General features: G+C 38.7%; 1 non-coding gene across 1 annotated transcript; it reads left to right on the top strand.

Moving 5' to 3' along the window:
• Positions 1-522: 522 nt before the first annotated feature.
• LOC118482948 lies at positions 523-628 on the top strand. Its single transcript, XR_004869310.1, has one exon. It is a non-coding gene; the product is annotated as a small nucleolar RNA R71 (small nucleolar RNA).
• Positions 629-21,013: the final 20,385 nt, after the last annotated feature.

Here is a 21,013-nt window from a genome sequence, read left to right as displayed (position 1 = left end):
TATCCACCTTGATTATTGTAAGATGGCCGTGAACCAAAATTACCTTGACTACCTTGAAAATTTGGGTTCGCTTGATTTGATGGGTTCCCATATCTAAAGTTCGGATGGTTCCTCAATCCGGGGTGGTAGGTGTTTGAATTCATGTTGTTGTAGTTCCTACCACCTCCTCCTTGACCTTGACCTTGAACCGCATTGACTTCCTCGTATTGCCCTTCCAACATCCCTTGGCAGTTTTCAGCCGCATGACCTATTTCATTACACAAAGCACAAACATTATATATTTGGTTAGTGGTTTGAACATTACCATCATCTATGGCGTGCACTTGTGGTCGGTTAGTGGTTGGTCGGGCTCTTCTTGAAGCTTGGGCCTTCCTTTTTGATGTAGTTGCCATGCTTTCCAAAAACTCCCAATCTTCATTCTCATAATTCGTTCCAAACGTCCCTCCGGTGATAGACATTAAATCACGTGCGTCTTCGGCACTCAACCCCTCATGAAAGGCGTTCATTAACTCCCACAACTCAATTCCATGATGAGGGCAGTTTTTAATCATCATGTTAAAACGCTCAAACGCCTCATGAAACATCTCACCGTGTTGTTGTTGAAAGCTTCTCAATCCCTTCCGCGTATCATTGGTCTTTTGGGCGGTGTAGAATTCATCCAAAAAGGTTTGTTGCATCTCCCCCCATGTATATATTGATGCCGAAGGCAAAGTGTAGAACCACTTCTTTGCCTTATCCTCCAAAGAAAACTGAAATAAGACCAACTTGACTTCATCGGCCGAAAAACCTTGACTCCCAAAAGTGTTGCAAATTGAGTCATAGGCCTCTAAATGGAAATACGGCTCCTCCGTTGCTAACCCTTTGTACTTCGGTAAACTTTGCAACGAGTTTGTTCTTACTTCAAAAGTTCTTCCTTGGTTGTTGTGAGGGATAACCACCGGTGAAGGGTTTTGAGTAATGATTGGTCTGAAATGTGCCTCTATTCCCCTTGCTTGTTCCCTAAGATGCCTTCTTGGAACACCCAATCGACCCCTTGGACGAATAGGACCCATTGGTCTTGGTATAAGCCCTTGTGGTGCAATTGGTTGTTGGGGCATCGGTGGGTATTGATTCGGCCTTTGAAATTGTGGGTGTACATGTTGTGGCCTAACTTGTTGCAATGGAATGGGTTGTTGGATCGGTGGCCCTTGTGGTCTTGGCCGAATGTGTTGTGGTATAATTTGTTGTTGTGGCATTCCACCAACACTTGCCATCCCTTGAGATTGACTTTGCAAATACCCAAACTCCCCTTGATCACCATAACCTCCATAACCGTACCCATCATCTTCATAACCCTCATAATCTTCAAATCCCTCATCATAACCATCTCCTTGAATTCCCGAGGTCTGCCCAAATGGGATGGTCGAATACTGAAAGCCCGACTGTTGCTGTTGTGGTCTAAAAGATGAAGTAGTATGCACGATAGTTGAATTGGGTGCAATTGTGAAGGTGGATGATGATTGACCCGTAGTTGGGGGAAAGAAGTGAGATAATGGTGGGATTGTGGTGGATGGATCGTAAGTGATGGTAGGCTCAGTTTGAGTGGTGATTGGTTGAGTGGAGTTGGTTGGTGTAAATTCAGCAGTGGTATTAGGTAATGTAGTGTTTGGTGATGGTTGGGTGGAAGTAGGTATAAAGGATGAGGTTGTTTGACTGGTTGTAGGTGGAATCTGAGAATCAGCCATGATGTTTCTCGGTGTAATGGGTGAAGTGGGTGAACCAATGATTTTGTTTTCTCGCACTAAAACTCGGTTTTGTCGTAGCGTTCTTTCAATTTCCAGATCAAACGATAGCGGTGATGACCTGTGAGAGCCTCTAGTATGCATACACCTGAAGTACCTGCACACTAAACACAACCAGCGTAAACCCGAAAATAACAAACAAAACTATTAAATTAACACACGTTGCGCACTACTCCCCGGCAACGGCGCCAAAATTTGACGTGATGTCGTGGGTCACGCAAATTTAATCCCCAAACAACTGTAGTTAGTGGTAAAAGGGTATCGAACTCAGGGAGTATGTGGAAAATGTGTCGATTGTATAGCTTTGTATTTAAACTAATTATTAAACTAAATTGCAGAAAATTAAAATTCAAGATTGTGGATTGTTGTTTTAGAAAACTAAATTAAGAACTAATTCAAATCAAAGTTGGTTGTAAACAATTAGGAGAGAACAATGATCACCCTAGGTTTCAGTTTCTTTAAACAGTTGTGTGCAATTTCACTAGAAAGAGTTACATAGACATAACTCGTGTATACATGATTGAAGTGATAAAAGGGAACAAAGTACTCGGATTAGATAACGCGAGGTTGTTTCCCGATGACCTATTAACCAATAACCAACCCTAACCCTTCCCGTGATATCTCGGTTGCCAATGGCACCAAGAACGTACGATTAAGACTAGGAATTGCAATATGGATTAACACACTACAAACAATCAAACATACACCATGACATTCAAGCAACGCAAGATATCATTCTAGAAATGCAGAAATTAAACACACAAAAGTTTCAGAAACATTCACCTAGGATGATCACCGAAGAGTTTAGCCGGACATGGCTCGGTGAATCATCTTCAACATCAAACTATTGTTCATACGAATCAAAAACACAAACCGAATGATTGAAATTGTTCACAAAACAAGCCACAAGCCAAAATTCGTCCCCCAGGTGTCCAAGAACCGTCCAATGATCAGATCATCCGAAAAGACACACCAAAACCGAATATAAAATGGCAGTTACGTTTTTGGGATTGCAGCTCCACCGTAAATTACGGCTCCACCATAATTTACGGTGGTCAAAATCTTGTTACGGCTTGAAGAGCCTGTATTACGGTGCAGAGAATAGCCAATTCCAGGTCTACCGTAAATTACGGTAGAACCGTAATTTACGGTACTCAGCAACTTTGTCTCCTTTGTTATTTCTTTTGTTCTTCTCTCGACCCGTTCTCCACCCAAGCCTCCAACACTGCCTTTTATCCATCTTTTAGCTCCTAAATCGTACCTGAAACATAAGCATCGTAGTTATCTAATTCAAGATAATTACACGGCTAATTGGAGGATTATTTCATCTTTTAACATGCTTAAGGGTTGTCCAAAGGACCACCCGTCAGTCACCGAGGAGAAAGACAAGAGCAAGAGTATTCAGGATATTCCGATTGTTCGGGATTATCCAGAGGTGTTTCCTGATGAACTGCCTGGTTTGCCTCCAGTTCGTCAAGTTGAATTTCATATTGACCTTGTACCCAATACCAACCCAATTGCAAAAGCGCCTTATCGACTTGCGCCGTCTGAGATGCAAGAATTATCGAAGCAGCTTCAAGAGTTATCTGATAAAGGATTCATTCGACCTAGCTTTTCACCTTGGGGAGCACCTGTCCTCTTCGTGAAAAAGAAAGATGGGTATTTTCGAATGTGTATCGATTATCGTGAGCTTAATAAGCTTACCATCATGAATCGATATCCGCTACCTCGAATTGATGATCTCTTCGACCAGCTACAAGGTGCTTCATGCTTTTCAAAGATCGATCTGCGTTCTGGGTATCATCAACTTCGTGTTCTCGAAGAAGATATTCCCAAAACTGCTTTCCGCACAAGATATGGGCATTATAAGTTCACTGTCATGCCTTTTGGTTTGACGAATGCTCCAGCTATCTTTATGGACTTAATGAATAGGGTCTGTAAACCTTATTTAGACAAGTTCATCATTGTGTTCATCGATGATATTCTTGTATATTCAAAGTCTCGAGCTGAGCACGAGCAACACCTTCGCTTAACATTGGAACTCCTGAAGAAGGAACAACTTTTTGCTAAATTCTCCAAGTGTGAATTTTGGCTTAAAGAAGTTCAATTCTTGGGTCATATAGTCAATGAGCAGGGTATTCATGTGGATCCATCCAAGTTTGTTGCTATTAGAGACTGGAATACACCAACACCTATAGAAGTTCGATCTTTTCATGGTCTTGCTGGTTATTATCGTCGATTCATCTCAAACTTCTCAAAGATCACGGTTCCACTCACTGTTTGACTCAGAAGAATAAGCCTTTTGAGTGGGGACCTAAGCAAGAAGAAGCATTTCAAACGCTGAAGCAGAATCTTTGTAATGCTCCTGTTCTATCTCTGCCAGAAGGAGTTGATGATTTCGTTGTCTATTGTGACGCGTCGAATCTAGGACTTGGTTGCATGCTTATGCAACGAGGTAAAGTCATAGCTTATGCGTCTAGACAGCTGAAAATTCATGAGAAGAACTACACAGCTCATGATCTTGAGTTAGGAACTGTGGTTTTCGCGCTTAAAATCTGGAGACACTACCTCTATGGAACGAAGTGTGTGGTTTTCACAGACCACAAGAGTCTCCAGCACATTCTTTATTAGAAAGAGCTGAACATGAGGCAACGACGTTGGGTCGAGCTCTTAAGAGATTACGATTGCGAAATTCGTTACCATCCTGGTAAGGCGAATGTCGTAGCCGATGCGCTTAGTCGAAAAGAGCGAGTCAAGCTTCATTCTGTTCAAACGCTATTTGATCTTCAAACTCGTGTTCTTCAAGCTCAGCAATTTTGTCTTTCACAAAATTTGATAGGTGAGGAATTGCCACGTCAGCTTGAGCTTAAACTTGAAAGAAAAGACGATGGGTTGCTCTACTTCAAGGATCGTTTGTGGATTTCGAAACAAGACGATCTTCGCACCTTGGTAATGGACTAATCTCATAAGTCTCGATATTCTATCCATCCTGGTGCTGATAAAATGTACAAGGATCTTCGTCCTAAGTTCTAGTGGCCTGGTATGAATAAGGATGTTGCCTTGTATGTATCAAAATGCCTGACTTATCTCAAAGTTAAGGCTGAACATCAACGACCTTCTGGTTTGCTAGTACAGCCAGAGATACCGGTTTGGAAGTGGGAGAATATTGCGATGGATCTCATCACTAAGTTACCGCGTACGTCTAAAGGTCATGATGCTATTTGGGTTGTTATCGATCGATTAACGAAATCAGCTCATTTTATTGCAATTCGAGAGGATCTATCTGCTGATAAGCTTGCAAAGATTTATGTTGATGAGATTGTATCACGACATGGTGTGCCTATGGATTTCATTTCTGATCGTGATGCTCGATTTTCATCTCATTTCTGGAAGACCATGCAATCTGCTTTTGGAACCCAACTGAATCTAAGCACTGCTTATCATCCCCAAACAGATGGTCAATCTGAGCGAACAATTCAAACTTTGGAGGATATGCTTAGAGCATGCGTGATAGACTTTGGTGGTAATTGGGATTCTCATCTGCCCATGATCGAGTTCTCTTACAACAATAGCTATCATACTAGTATTAATATGGCACCTTTCGAAGCTCTCTACGGTCGAAAATGTCATTCAGCTGTCTGTTGGAATGAGACCGGTGAAGCTCAGCTTACTGGGCCTGAGCTCGTTCTGGAAACAACAGACAAAATCTAGAAAATCCGCGATAATCTTGTGACAGCTCAAAGCCGTCAAAAGTGTTATGCGGATATGTGACGCAAGCCCTTAGAATTTCAAGTCGGAGACCGTGTCCTACTCAAGGTTTCACCTTGGAAAGGAGTCGTGAGATTTGGAAAGAAAGGAAAACTTGCACCTCGATATGTGGGACCATTTAAGATTGTGGAAAGAATTGGGAAAGTTGCCTATCGACTAGAGCTACCTCCAGAGCTTGGGAATATTCACCCAACTTTTCATGTGTCCAATTTGCGAAAGTGTTAGCTGACGCTGATCTTCACATTCCTCTCGACGAGATCCAAATCGATAAAACGATGCACTTTGTCGAGAAACCTGTGGAGACAGTGGACCGTACTTTCAAACAATTGAAGAACAAACGGTTTAAATTAGTCAAAGTTCGTTGGGAGTCCAAACATGGCCCAGAGCTTACTTGGGAACGTGAGGACCAGATGAAGGCAAAATATCCGCATTTGTTTTCATAAGCTTCCTCTAGTTAAAATTTCGGGACGAAATTTCCTGAAGCAGGGGAGACTGTGACAACTGTGTTCTGAAATCGTTATACAATGTAAAACAATGTTGTTTATCAATAAAACAATGTGCTTTGGTGTTATTATATGTGTTTTGATGTTATTATGTGTGTATTTATGTTTGGTGATTTTACAATTTGGTTCTATTCCGATTTCAAGCTTTAAATCACTTTCTGGAAGGTTATACGCGAACTGATGCGTAAATATAACCAGTTTAATGCAACAAACACTCTAGAATAGTGACATAGGCTTAACATACCTTAAATAACCTTTACATGACTTAGAAATAAGTTTTGGATGGTTTGGTTTGTTGAAATCAAGTTTGTTCGATTGCAGGGACTATTTGCGTCAAACTGCGAAACCATACCGATTTGTATAGTAACGAACATTCCGGAACTTGATCATAAGTTAAACATACCCTAAATAACCTTTACATAGCTTAGAAATCGGCTTTGAGGGGTTCGGTATGCTAAAATGAACTTATTTGATCAATAGAGACTAAAAGCGTCAAAAGTGCATAAGTTTGCATTTTCGCGCATATCTTACGTCCTAAATATATCCGGACATCCAAAAATTTATCTAATCATTAAAATATTTTATTTTAGTGATTGTCATGATAAAATTCCATTCGTCGCGTAATTTGGATCGTTTTTGCGTTCATTACGATTTCCGTCGTAATTAACCGAACAACGCAACCGTACGACCAAACGAACCGACATCCGAGATGTTTTTGAGCATATTTTAAGTTCCCTATACTTTAACTTTATTTTAGAGCCATGAAATTATGTTAACTGGGCTTAAAAGTGCAAAAAAAATCAAATTTTACAAGTGCAGGGACCATTTTTGAAATTTCTGACCAGATTCAATGAACCTAGTCAAATTTTGAAGTGTTAATGGTTTTAACCCATGGTTTTGCAAAACCATGGGCTGGTATTTAATGGTATTTTAGGTACTATGGGCCATTCTAGGGGCTCCCATGGTTTCACAAAACCATGGGCACATGTGTATGGCCTAGATCGAAGCACGTTATTCGATGAACGATCTTAACGGTTGTGCCAAATCTATAAATACCCACCCTCATTTCACTCCCAAAGCACACTTGATCTGATTTTCGCTCTCTAAGTTGGAGTTTATGCTTCATACCTGAGAGTAAATCGGGTTAAGAGCTTGCGGGGACCTTCTGTAAGTATTCTTTCGTTCTTTTCATTCGTTTTTGTAGTTAAAGTCAAACTGCGTTTGACTTTCTGCTTTGACCAGTTTATGGTCAATGCGAAGTTCGTTTGAACTTCATAATGTGAGCATAATCATGATGGTTATAGTCCCTAGTGACTATACCTACTGATTACCACATTATCTAGGCTCAGTGACGAGTCGTAGTTTCGGCCAACATGCGTTTTCTCGCGTATTTTGTAACCAAACTACTCTGGGATATCAAAACCGTTTGTTTTGATATCAAAACCTGTTTTCTAACTTAACTAAACATGTTCTAGAATGTTTAGCTCGTCACTTTTTTAGATTAGTGCTTGTGTGGAGCCGAAAATCAAGCGGACTAAACACCCGCTTAGACTTTCGAACACGACCCGTTTGGTCGATCATTAGGATCCGACCAAACATGTTAAGTGACCATACTAGCGTAGGGAATAACCTTCCAAGGTTATACCTTATGGTCACTTAGGTTTGATTAGTCGCATGATAGGTAGTTTATATGCCTTTGGTAAATTACCAAAATACCTTTTTCATACATAATTGGTAATTAAGCATATGTAACCTAAACATTTGACACGTAACTGATTATGTAACATAATTAAACATGTATGGGCATATAATACTTGTCATAGGACTAGTTAGACGTCTTAAACACGCTTTTGCGCACACGACGCGTTAAAGTAGCGTAAGCTACCTTAATGGGTCGTGATGGGTCGAAAGCACCTGTTCGGTTTCAATTTAGGATGTAGGCTTTGTTAAACCATGTCACGTGAGTTCCAACACTCATTTGGTTTACAAGACTTCATTCTATCCGATCGTCCGATTTAGGCGTCTATTATTTGACTAGTGGTTCGATTACTAAGTGCTACTTGATTTCTCTGGGTTACCTGAGTTTGCTTGAGTTCTATTGATTGAAGATACTTTGCACTACATGTGAGTACATAGTTCCCCTATTTTACTGTTTTCAATTGTTTTGGGGTGATTCATATGTACGAAATGGTTTTTCAAAGTTTAAACGATGGTTTTTCAAAAACAATTAAGATGGTTTATACAAAACTAATAACGATTTCAATAAAGTGAACAAACTTGTTGGTTGTAGTTACATAACAAATGACATTCATTAGCATTGATCAAGCCGACCAGTATTAGGTTCTATTTTACTACACCCATGGTTATGTGTGGGGGGTTGTGGGTAACGGCTGAATCTGATGTTAGTTAACTTACCCTTTGGTGGTTTGTTAACGCGAGAAGCGAGACGCGAGATAGTCGAGTCACAAAGGTTTCAATGTTATTAGCGAGACAACCATATACAGTTTTCACAATTAAAACAAGGATGATTTTAAACGAGTTAACGATTTGAAAACGATTTGAACAAGTTAAACGAATTGAATAAACGATTGGTTTTTGGTTAGTGTATAGATAACGGGACGGGTGTAATGAGATGAAAGCATGGTGGATACGCCGCTGGTACTTCATATATATAAGTGTTTTCATCATATTACATACCGTGGCGTTATTTAGTTCACTTGGGTAAACGATTTTGAAACGATGTCACACAAACGATGTTTTCTAAAAGATATAAACCATACGACTTTCTAACGAGTTTTTACAAGATGTTTTACAAGTTGGTTTTCTAAAAACAAATGTTTTTGGGGTTAAGAATCATGGCTACGAGATTTTATAAACTATAACCATCTTGTTTTGAGTTGGTTAATTATGTTGCAATACATTTTTCAAAAAACAAGGTTTGTATTTTGACTCTTGAAGTCTACTAAAGTAATGCAACATGTAAACGAAGCCATAATTCCAATACCCTTATAAAACCTATGTACTCGCCAGCATTTCTTTGCTGACTTTGTTTTTACATATGTTTCAGGTGTTGTTACTTGATGTGATTTCTATGATGCATGCGTCACATAGGATCTAGACTAGGCCTTAGTGACATAATAATAACGATAGTCGATATGTAATTGTTTGTTTTGTGTTAAGACAATGTTAATATTTAATATGATCAATAAAACGAAACTCTTTTTGTATCCATGGTTGTGAAACAACAGCTTCTGTTACAACACTCCCCGACGTTTCCGCCACGTCTTGTTGTCCTACGTGGTCGGGGTGTGACGTTTCGTTCACCCAGTTCTAAGGTACATTTCTTTATGATTTCCCCTGACTCAACCAAGTCCCCATTGGCTAATTCAATCGAGTACGGAATATCTAATTTACTCGATTCTACCCCAAGTATTTTTCTAAATTCTTTAGAAATAAAGCTATAATCAGCTCCAGTATCGAAAAGAATAGATGCGAAGTGATTATTGATAGGGAACGTACCGGTGACCACATTCGGGTCCTGCCGAGCATCCTTAGCTCCAATTACGAATGCCCTTCCCCGGGCTTGGATTTCTTTCAGGCAATCCTTCTTAAAGTGCCCTTTGTCACAATAGTTGAAGCAACCCTGATCCTTGGTATTCATACCCCGGCACGCTTCGGTGCGGTGCCCATACTTATTACATTTGTTACACCTGGGGCCACGACACTCCCCATAATGGTGGAAGGGGCATTTATTGCACTTTGGTGCAGTTCTAGCGTAAGATTTCTTGTCGGGGTTGCTTGGGGTAGTGGTAACATATGCCTTCGCCTCTTTGAATTCTTTCGAGTTTTGCCCCTTGTTGTTATTGTTCTTCCCCCGAGAACCTTTCTTGAAATGGGAGAACTTCCTTTTGTTGGAACTCGAAGTCTCCATAATGGTTTCCTTTTTGTTCACCCCAGACTCATCAAAGTTTCCTTGACGTAGTGCCTCCTCAGTAAGCGCTACAGCCAAATTAATTGCTTCGCCGATCTCTGTTGGCTTAGAAGTAGTAACCAGACTTAGTATTTGGGGGGCAAGTCCCCAGATGTACCTCTTGATTCTCTGGTATTCGGGATCCACCAAGTATGGAACTACACGAGATAAATCATGGAATCGCTGCGTGTAGCCCGCAATATCCGCACCAATCATTTTCAAATTCCAGAATTCCGTTTCTAACTTCTGAATTTCCGACCTTGAGCAATACTTTTTCCTCGTTAATTATTTTAGTTCCTCCCAGGTCAGGCCGTACGCAGCAGTTTCGCCTTTAGTTTGGACCTGGAGGTTCCACCAAGATAGTGCCCCGTCAATGAAGAGTCCAGTGACATAAGTAACCCTTTATTTAGCAGGGCACTTGCTCATTCGAATGGCTGAGTCGGTCTTCTCAGTCCAGCGAACGAAGGAAACAGCACCTCCCGTACCGTCAAAATTTAGAGGTTTGCAGTCTAAGAACTGCTTATAAGTGCAACCTGAAATTATCATATGCACACATTCAAGAGTGAGTATCAAGAGCACGATTAGAATAGATGAGAGTATCGCGTAGGTTAAAGATTAACCAAGCATTACCAGTCGGATGGTTGCCTCCAGAAGTACCTCCTGTTCCACTGCTTTGTTCCGTGCGGTTGGCTTCGTATTGGGCTATTGCCTGCGAGATTCGTTCATTCAACTCTTCTTGTGTTGTTGGCAGCGGGTTCGTGTTCGTTCTTCCACGGCGAGGCGGCATTGTCTCCTAGATAAAATATCGATCTCCATTAGACATGTATTTAATAATAAATATTGTCAAGTATATATATATATATATATAAACACATCAGGTTTATATAGATAAGAAATGCATACACACGTATACATGACATAACCACACAATCGCAAGCATGCATAAACACAATGTCATCACAATTGTCGTGTAATTCAACATGTAGAAAAACACCACGCCATAACATAACATCAACCATAATTCCACCATGTCATAACAATATCAACCACAATATCATCACATAACCATAATATTAACCACAACATAAAAGAAATACAATGTGAAATACAGAAAACATACTTTTATACATAAGGACAACTTGTTACATTTGTTCATGAAGATCAAAAGGACTTAGGGATACATACCCCTCGTCAGTACAAATTACAATACGAAAGTAAGATTTCTACTATATTGTATCTTCAGGCCTTCAAGTTGCCTTCCAAAAGTCTTGATCTTTATAAGCCTTGGTCTTCACAAATGTGATAGTCTCCCTAAAAGACAGCTATATACATACGACTAACATAAGACCAACATACAACCGACAGACTACTAGCGTGGAGATGGCAGGGGTGGTGACTATGGTAGTGGTGGTGGTGATGGAGGGGGTGACGCTGGTAATGGTGGCAGTGGTGATGCAGGTGGTGGTGGTGGTGTGATAGCGGCCCTGACCGCAGCTAGCTGAGCATCAAGCTCTCGAGTCCTACAGAAGAGTATGGAAAACTGGATGTCGTAGGATATTATCCTATCCTCCATGGTAATCGGAGGAAAGTGAGAAGGATGATAAGGGTCCGAAGGGTCCATGCCCGGTGGGGGTATCCCAGCATATAATCAAGCTTAGTCGGAGGCAAGTTCGGCGGACTGAGATGGTCCCGCAGCATAGGGGTCCTGGGGTGTATGAGATAACGGCTGATATGATGACGGTCCAGACTGGTAATGAGGTGGGGGATACATGGAGTGTGGAAATCCTGGTAAGTGCATGGGGTCAGTAGTGGGGGTAGGTGGTACAGTAGTATGGGTGGGTAGTACAGTATCAGGGGATGATGCAGGGGTGTGAGTAGAGGGAGCAATACTGGACGCGGTAGATGAAATATCAACAACAGACACGACCGGAGAGAGTAACTCAAGTATAACAACATCATGAATCTCTCCGTCACCTAACTCATCGTCAATGTGCTCAACATGCATCACAGGGATGTCGACATCATCGTCATCCATGAGATCAACAAGTGGGACAACGGCTAGCGGTACTGCTAAATGCACGATCATATGCTCACCATCCGGGTGGCTGTAAAGAATCACATCATGAAGTGGCTGCTGCATAACCAATACATCATCCTCGAGTGGGGCGGGATCCTCAACGGGATCAATGAGAGCGAATGGCTGGAAATCATCCAACATATCATCATCATCATCTGAAAAGTCCTCATGCTCGGTCTCGTCATCCGACGAAATGATAATGACATCCGGCTCGTAGTCGTCGTCCGATACTAACGGCATCAAGTCGATCTCAGAACGGTCCGTCGAAGAAGACATGGTCCTGGCAAATAATCTGTACAATATGCATATATGTTCGTTAGAAGATGTACTATTACTAATGATATATTCCATGCAATCACTATATATCTCATGCAATGTTTTGTTCTCATGTTTCACATGTAAGCCTTAGTGTTTTCAAGTCTATTCCTTATCGACTATCCCTGTATTGACTCTTATCCGTTACTTATGATTGAGCCCGCGTGATAGATCCTCATGTTATAGTGACACAATGAAAACCTTTAGTCATTTTTGTCATACTTTTGAAATCACTTTTGTACTGTTATTGACATTGTTTTCATGTGTGAGCCCTTCGGTGATTGTAGACCAAACTTTCATAAAAGTTTTTCCCCGGTTCACTACAACCTGGCTGTGATACCAATCTGTCACACCCTGCTAGTAGCGGAAGCGTATTGTGTGTGATGTAAGAAAGGTAATCATTGCATCCAAATGAGTAAACACATAAACAACAACGATGCCATTGATATAATGATTTTAACAAAAGATCACAATTTTTCCAACATAGTTTCAAGTTTACCAACATTCAGAACGTTAACCATGACATAGATTAAGGTATATTACACAACACAAAAGCTAGTTTTTGACGTAAATCATAGTGAGGTTTTGTCCCCTATATACCCATATGAAGTTGGGATATAAAAGACAAACCCTCCAAAAGTGGCCATCGTTGTCATTGACTTTCCTGTTACCCGTAGTGTATCATCGGCTCAAGACCTGTTTCCTGAAATACATGTAGTTTTAAAAAGTCAACAAAAGTTGAGTGAGTTCATGCAGTTATTGTTATCATATGAAATCTCATAAATGTTATCTTGTAATCATGGTATGTTCTGATTCATACATAGAGCCTGTTTAAGGATCTATCAGTGGGTAGCGAGCCCCCTGACAAAATGTACCATAAGTAAATAACCAAACCGAGAACACTTTGTTATCATTTGGGATCACAAAAGCACTCCACAGTTAACAACTAGGAGTGGGGCGTGCCTCAAGCCCAATAGATCTACACCTTTTGCATCTTTGTCACTATGTGATTAATGGTTACTAATGTTATCATCCTACTTATGCACATTGATCATGTTATCTTCTACTCCGTAACTAAAATACCAATGGTTTAGCATGTATTTCCCCTCGATGTTTTTGAAAACAAAACATTGAAATCAGTGAAAGGAGGGACATGAACTCACAAGTTTGCGTTCCGTGTATTATGATATCGAAGTGAGCGGCCGTACGTGTCGATAACCTACATGTGTACTAATCTCGTTAGACACTAGGTCTTTCGGGCCTCGTACAAGTTGTTCATCTTGAATTCTTTATTATGTTCTCGTTTGTCATCTTTGGAACAACTTTGTATTTTAGAGCGTTGATAGTTTACTCTCTCGATTGTTATATGTATTGAATTCATAAGTGTATCCATGTATTCTATGTGTATTGAATTATGTGTGAACGGGCTTCGCCCTTCACATGTCCTCGTGATGCGCACACATGTCATTGAGCCTTTGCTCTTGTCATTGGGCCGAGCCCATGTCATTTATGTTATCGTATCTAAACTATGTTTTAGTGTTAATGGGCCAAGCCCATGTTATCTATGTTATTGGGCCTAACCCATGTTTTATTGTTATTGGGCCGAGCCCATGTTATATTGTCATTGGGCCGAGCCCACGTTATATTGTCATTGGGCCCTAGCCCATGTATTAAGGAATTTGGGCCTAGCCCATTACTAACTTTGATAGGCCCAATTCTAACTTTATGAGTCCATTAACATAATCTTGAATTTTTTTTACCAAAATGTTACCAAGTAGTAAACTTTAAATAAGTTCATTTTTCCTTATAAAACAATACTTGGTAATTTGTATAGTTTTCGACTTTCCGGGTTCTTGTTATCGATCGTTTAGATGTGTGCTCGTTTTAATGTCTAAAATATGTTATTTTAGACTCCACTTTGTAGTAACTTGTTCACGATGTCGATACGCTCAATTGGTTGTCGTCAAGTGTTATGTATTTCCATTTCGGCCATTTTATTTAATTGTCCGATTTACTAGCATTTCTTGGACCATGTAGGAACATGTATGTGTATTTATTTTGATCACCCTATAGGTATCTAATACATACACATATAGCACACATTACATGCACTTGACACGTCTCCAAAAAAAATATATATATAATTTTTACCAAAAATTATATGCATATACGGTTACATTTTTAACCATTTATTTTTGAAAAAGAATAAGATTAAGTCCATAAAACTTATTGAATATTTAAGGCTTAAATATTCTCATTAGGGTTTCCAAAATGACATTTATGACCACTAATCGCGTTTAACATTGTTAATCACTCTTTAATCCCCTCTTTAACCACGATTAGATTTTTAGAAAATTCGCCATAGTTTCTCCTAAAACTATGACGTTTCCCACGTTATAAAAACGCATTTAAACCATGTTTAAACCCATAATCATAATTAATTTCCAAATCAAGTTTCTTTATCCCAACTTTACATGCATGATATCATACATTTTAACCCTCATTTCCATGAACTTTATAAGTGTATTTTAACCACTTGTTTAACAAATAATCTTCACATTTTTACTAGATTTTTTGAAGACATCATTTTTGTCATAAGTTCAAATCAAGTTTTCCCACTTTAACCCCTTTGATTACGAGACATTTTATGGTGATATTTCATAAAAATCAAGTTATTAAACTTCACTTGTAAGAATAAAGCTTAATAAACTTCCAAAATTTAGTGTTAAACACATTTAAACACCTGTTTCTTTATGTAATCTAAAAATTATGTAATTAGTTGATGAAAGTGAGGATGATGATCTTTCAAGATTTAAACATATCCATGTTTAAATCATATATTTATGTTCATCATGGTAAGATGAACACTAATCTTGAATACTACAAGAATATACCCACAAGATCATCATAAACATAAACTTTAACTCACTAATATTAACAAAATCAACATACACAACATGATCATACAAACTAACTACACTAATCTACACATATCAACACATAGTATAGTTAGATTTAGTGTTTATTAGCTTTGAGATTAGGGTTTTTGTTTGTGTTTAACTTTAATTTCAAGACAATCAACTAGTACTTTCATAAATTACTAGTAATAAGAAGTTTAGAAATGGTGATTAGAAGACTTACAATATTGCACAAGCTAAAATAAGAAAATAAGAAGAATATTAAGCTCCAAGAAGTCTCCTAAGTGTTCTCCATGCTTAACCCTTGCATGAGTGATCTTGTAGTGGCTATTTGTAGGATCGTGTTCTGACCCGATTGAGTCGTTTAGAGGTGTTCAACTACGTTTCAGGTGCGGAATTACAAGAAACGGAGGTAGAAACAGCTGATTCTTCACTAAAACTGCTAATTGTATTGATTAACACTCGATTACATGCAGTTCTTCACACCGGCAGCACTTCGGCGTGGAATACTAGATCATCGATATAGTTTCGCTCGAATGACCATCTATATATAGGCTAGATGGTTTCACTCTTGTGGTCATGTCCACATAAGCGAAACCCTAACATGTACGTATAAGCGAAACCCTAAGCTGTCCACATAAGCGAAACCTTCAGACTAAGACCATATGAGCGAAACCTCTAACTTATACAGATACACTTCCTATTTTCTCAGAAAACGCGCCCTAATCTATACAATACAATGTATGACTCGATCCAAGACGAAGTCGACAGATGTAGTGCACCAACAAACTCCCCCTCAGATGTTGACGGAGTCGTCTATCGAGTCACGACAAAGCTGTGTCTTCATATCTTCAGTCTTGATCAGTCTCTGGGCTTTTTCTCTCTGTCTTCATTAACAGGCTCCCTTTAACTTGAATATCTTCAGACTCCCCCTCTAGATTTGCTGGCATTCTTTTGTTTTTCAGCAATTTCTGCTTCAGGATCATTGTCTGGCTCTTCATGTTCCAAGATCAAAATCTGACTCAAACTCTATCTGCATAGTCTTTAATTTCCAGGATCAATCTGCCTGGCTCATCAGGAATCAGAGACTTGGCTTCCTTCAATTAGAGTCCTCAGGTATTGTAACCTGGCTCTTTGTCTTTAGATCCAAAATCGAAACCTGGCTATCATCTAGCTTAGATCTCAGGATCGACCTGGCATAACTTGACCTGCATAGACTCTACCTCACAGTAAGTTTTCTAGATTTAACAATTTTAATGCACCAACACTGACTCCCCTCAAAACTAACTATATGCATCAATAACTACTCTCTCTCAAATCACAAACACATGATAAACCACTTGTTGATTTAAAAACATATTTTGACAATTAAGACACATTCCCCCTCACAACAATGCCATTATGTTCAGCACTTGGAATTTTGAAAATCAGCTTTCCAACATCAGTTGTCGAAAATCTTTTTGACTCATTCAAAAATTTATATTAAAACACACTCAAAATCTTTTTGGATTTTCTAAAAGAAAGTAAATGACACCACTTGAAAAGACTAAGATTGACACCAATTGAAGAAACAATACGATGCAAAAATGAAATATTTACAAACAATATTTTTGTGAGTTCGTGTAAGAGGATCATATCAGTTTATGAGACATGTCACTAACACCATTAAGCTGATTACATTTTAAGCTCTAAACAATTCACCTAGATTGTCAGTATGTTTGTCCACTTAAATTTTCACACAAATTTCAACTGCTTTGAGATACGAATTAATGTTTTAAGCACTTAAATTTATTCGAGTGTCCTACTTCTTGAATATACTGCCGTATCCAGATCCCAATATTCAGTCTTACAGGTGAGTATACCACAAATGATATCTGTCAGGGGTTAGATGCGAGGGCCGTGAGAGCTCAGGTCGATACTTCCGTATACGCAAAGAGATGACGACTTCGACTTTTGGTATGTCCCCTTTAGAAGATCTTTTGATTACAACAGCAGCGACTATCAATTTTATTGTTTCATCAGCTTGCTGAGGGTGATGCTATGTTTCAAGCATTTGCGAAAAGTATTATCCGGGGACTAGGTCAGTACTTCCATACAGCAGAAGTCCCGGGATAATACCCCAGATATCACTGAGCATAAAGACCTAGTATCTCAGAATAAGGGACCTTTCAAACAAGATTTCAGGGGTTACCTATATATCCAAGAAGTTGTTAACCCACAGAACAAGCAAGTTTGACATTTTTATGTTTATATCTCGTCACAATTTACTAAGTGTGTAAAAATCTGCTGACATATCCGCAGTGAGATTGTTTATCACATTTTCACATTACAATTCTTTAGCATGTTGTGACAGTCCACTGATGTACTATCATTTCCTCTTTTCACAACAAAATTCATTTTTTTTAAATTTTATCATGTTTTTGTATTTTTCAAATTTTCTAATGTTTTTGAATTTTCTGAAATTTTCTACTCCCCCTAAAATGCAAACACATTAAAGAAAAATTGAAAACTCACTAAGCTCTTGACCCACTAGAACACAAAACAAACTATACAAAAACTTGACAACTGACATCGAATCACATCAATTCGCCATTCACTAGCGCAAAAACAATCAGAACTCCCCCTTTCACAAACCATTTTCTCATTTAGATCTCAAAACACTTAAGTTTGTTTTAATCAAAATGATTTTTCCGGAAAATGAGTTTGTTTTTACCACTTTGTAAGTTACGGGGATATGGTTCATCATTTTGTTCATCAACCACTTGTATGTTAGTAAATCAAGTACAACTTAATGTCCCTGATTTACCATTTTGCATTCAAGCAACTTCTGTACCACTTGTAAAATGAATAATCACTTGTAGGTATATCTGAACAATTACCCACTGTAGGAATGTTACGTCTACATTTTACCAATCAGGATGCCGATTCCTGCTTCGCACTTACCAACCTGGAAGCTTCGGCGTAGTCCTTTCACCTGTAACATTTCAAACATTTTCAACAATTTACATACAAATTTATCAAAAACATGAATGATGCCGATTCCTGATCCACGATATAAACTTGGGATCTCCGGCATAGTCCTAAGACTTTTAAGGGAAATAGACTTCCATCCAAGTCTTCTCAGACTTGATGGCTTTCAATTCTTGAGCAGTAGGGTTGTAAGTTGCCTTTTTAGTAGCGTAAAAATCCTTAACCCCCTTTGCTTTCCCATTCAACATTTTTCCAAATATTTTCTTTACACTTCCATTAAATGTTTTCTCGACATCAAATTCATTTTTCTCTTTATAAAACTGATTCGAGATTTCAATTTTACCAACTTTCTTTTTAACCTCTTCAAATTTCAGTGATGGAAACTCAACATCATTCACTGAAATTTTTACCTCACCTTGTGGCTCCTCTGGCTTTGTGGAACCAGATTCATCACCGACATTCACATCAACTTTCTTAATAACCCACATTTGGTTGTCATTCTCTTTCTTTTTGTAAAAATTCTTTTTCGAGCACTCACCAACCTCATAAGTTGAATTTTTAAAAATTTTAAGTCTGTCAGTTGGTGGTTCAACATCAACAACCTTTTCTTTCAATTTAAGAAAAACTCCCTGTTTTGTTTTGGCGTTTTTCTGACAGTTCCATGCAATGTGACCAACTTCATTGCATCTGTAACAGGTATGAGTTTCTTTTGGTTGCCACATTTCAGTTCGATTCTTTCTTTTATCAGCAAGAAACTCTTGATTTGACTGTCTCCAGAACGGTTTCTTCTGTTCATCTTCTGAACTTCCACCTGACATAAATTCAGTTTTTGTTTTAGAATTTTTCATATTTTTATGATTTTCTGGTGGAATAAAGCCTAAACCTTTCTTTTTGTAGCTACGATTTTGGTTTGGTTTCTTTTGAGAACCCGAACCAGAATTGTAACCTTTTTTCTTGTTTAATCGTTGTTGAACTCTAGAAGTGTACTTTTTAGGTTTTCTAGTAAGATTTAAATCTTTTATTTCAGAAATATTGATTTTTGTTATTTTGAATACCTTTTTGATCAATTCAAATCTGACACTTCTTATTGGAAACTCTTTGTCAGAGTATAATTTGTCAGAATCATTTAAAGTGTATGCTACTTCAAATGTTTCATCATCCAATTTTGCTTTTGATAATAAAAACTCTTTACTGTAAGACCGTTTGACCTATGATTTTGGACTGTTGACTGACGAATTTGACCCTCCAGACTCAGACTTTGACTCATCCTCATCAGTATCCAACACCTAATCGACCACCTTTTTTATTAACTCAGACTCATGATCAGTGTCAGACGAGGTAAACGTGATGTCAATGTTTTATGGTAATTCATCAGTTGTGTCGGTTTTTAGCTTTACATTGACTGCTTTTGCAAGTTGCTCCTCGTTTGGTTTTCTAGGAGAATGTCCTTCCCAAATTGGAGGCGGACACTTGTTATAGCTAACAGTCGGTTTCTTACCACTATCTTTCTTTTTCTTTGGCTTCTCATCTTGAAAAGCTTCCATACCTGCAATAGTTGGGTAAATACGATCAATGAGATAATCAGAACTAGAATAACTTTGCAATAAACGTCTAATTCTCTCATTCTCAATCTTTTCTGTCTCCAACTCTTGCTTCCACTTAGCACTCTCTTCGATGTAGAAGTTGATAGCTTTCTGCTTAGTCATCATCACGACATTCATCATCGTAAGTGCTTGTTCTCTTTCTGAGTTTGTCTTTTGGAGACCAGTTACTGTTTTGTTCAAGACATCATAAGATTCTTTCACATAGTTGAGATTGAACAGTAAATGCTCCTTCTTCTTCTCATACTCAGCAATTATCTCGTCTTTTGCTGCACATCCTTTGCAAGCTTCCAAACATTTCTCGCAAGGCTTTACAACTTCAACAATCTTTTCAATCTCGATTATCTTCACCACTTCTATCACTTTTTCTATCTCTATCACCTTCTCAGCTTCAGACTTCTTTTCTTCATTCACCTGCTCAGTCTTATCATTCTCCTCAGTAACACTTTCAGTCTTCATTTCCATTTGCTCTTTTGTAGCTCTTTTTGCTTTCAGCTTTTCCATGCGATCTGCAAAATAGAAATGAAAACTTTCAGAAGAAAGATGAGTTTTAGCAATATTGATATCTTTCTCTTCCTCATCATCACTACTGCTCTCAACTGGTGATTGATCAAACTGTACAGATTTTTCAGAATCAGCATCAGCATCTGATACACCATAATCAGACGGTGTTTGATCAAATACAACTTCTTTTTCTGAAGTAACATCATTCTGAACACTCTCATTTGAACTTTGTGAACTTTCATCAGCACTTTCTAAACTTTCATCAGACGTAACAGACTGTTCCTCCATACTTTCTACAGTCACACCAATAGACTTCATCCATGTGGTAAACATGTCTGGTTCTCTGACAATCTTGGCAATGAAAGCTTTGAACTCTCCCTTTTCATCAACAAACATATCCCAGCTGAAGCCTTCAGGTAGTCTTTCATCATCTTGATCAACTAAACAGGCTTTGCTATCAGGAGATATGTAGTTGCTCCAATTGAAATCCACCAAACATGCTCTCTTCGAATCCTCAATTTTCCTACCATGAGCCGTCTGTGAGTCTTGTGATTGACCAACCTGCTGATAAATGGCTTTCCGGTAGTAATCATCTTTTCCGAATAG

This window comes from Helianthus annuus, chromosome 1 (assembly GCF_002127325.2).
Source record: "Helianthus annuus cultivar XRQ/B chromosome 1, HanXRQr2.0-SUNRISE, whole genome shotgun sequence".
Lineage (NCBI taxonomy): Eukaryota > Viridiplantae > Streptophyta > Magnoliopsida > Asterales > Asteraceae > Helianthus > Helianthus annuus.
This window is presented reverse-complemented; position numbering and strand designations above follow the sequence as displayed.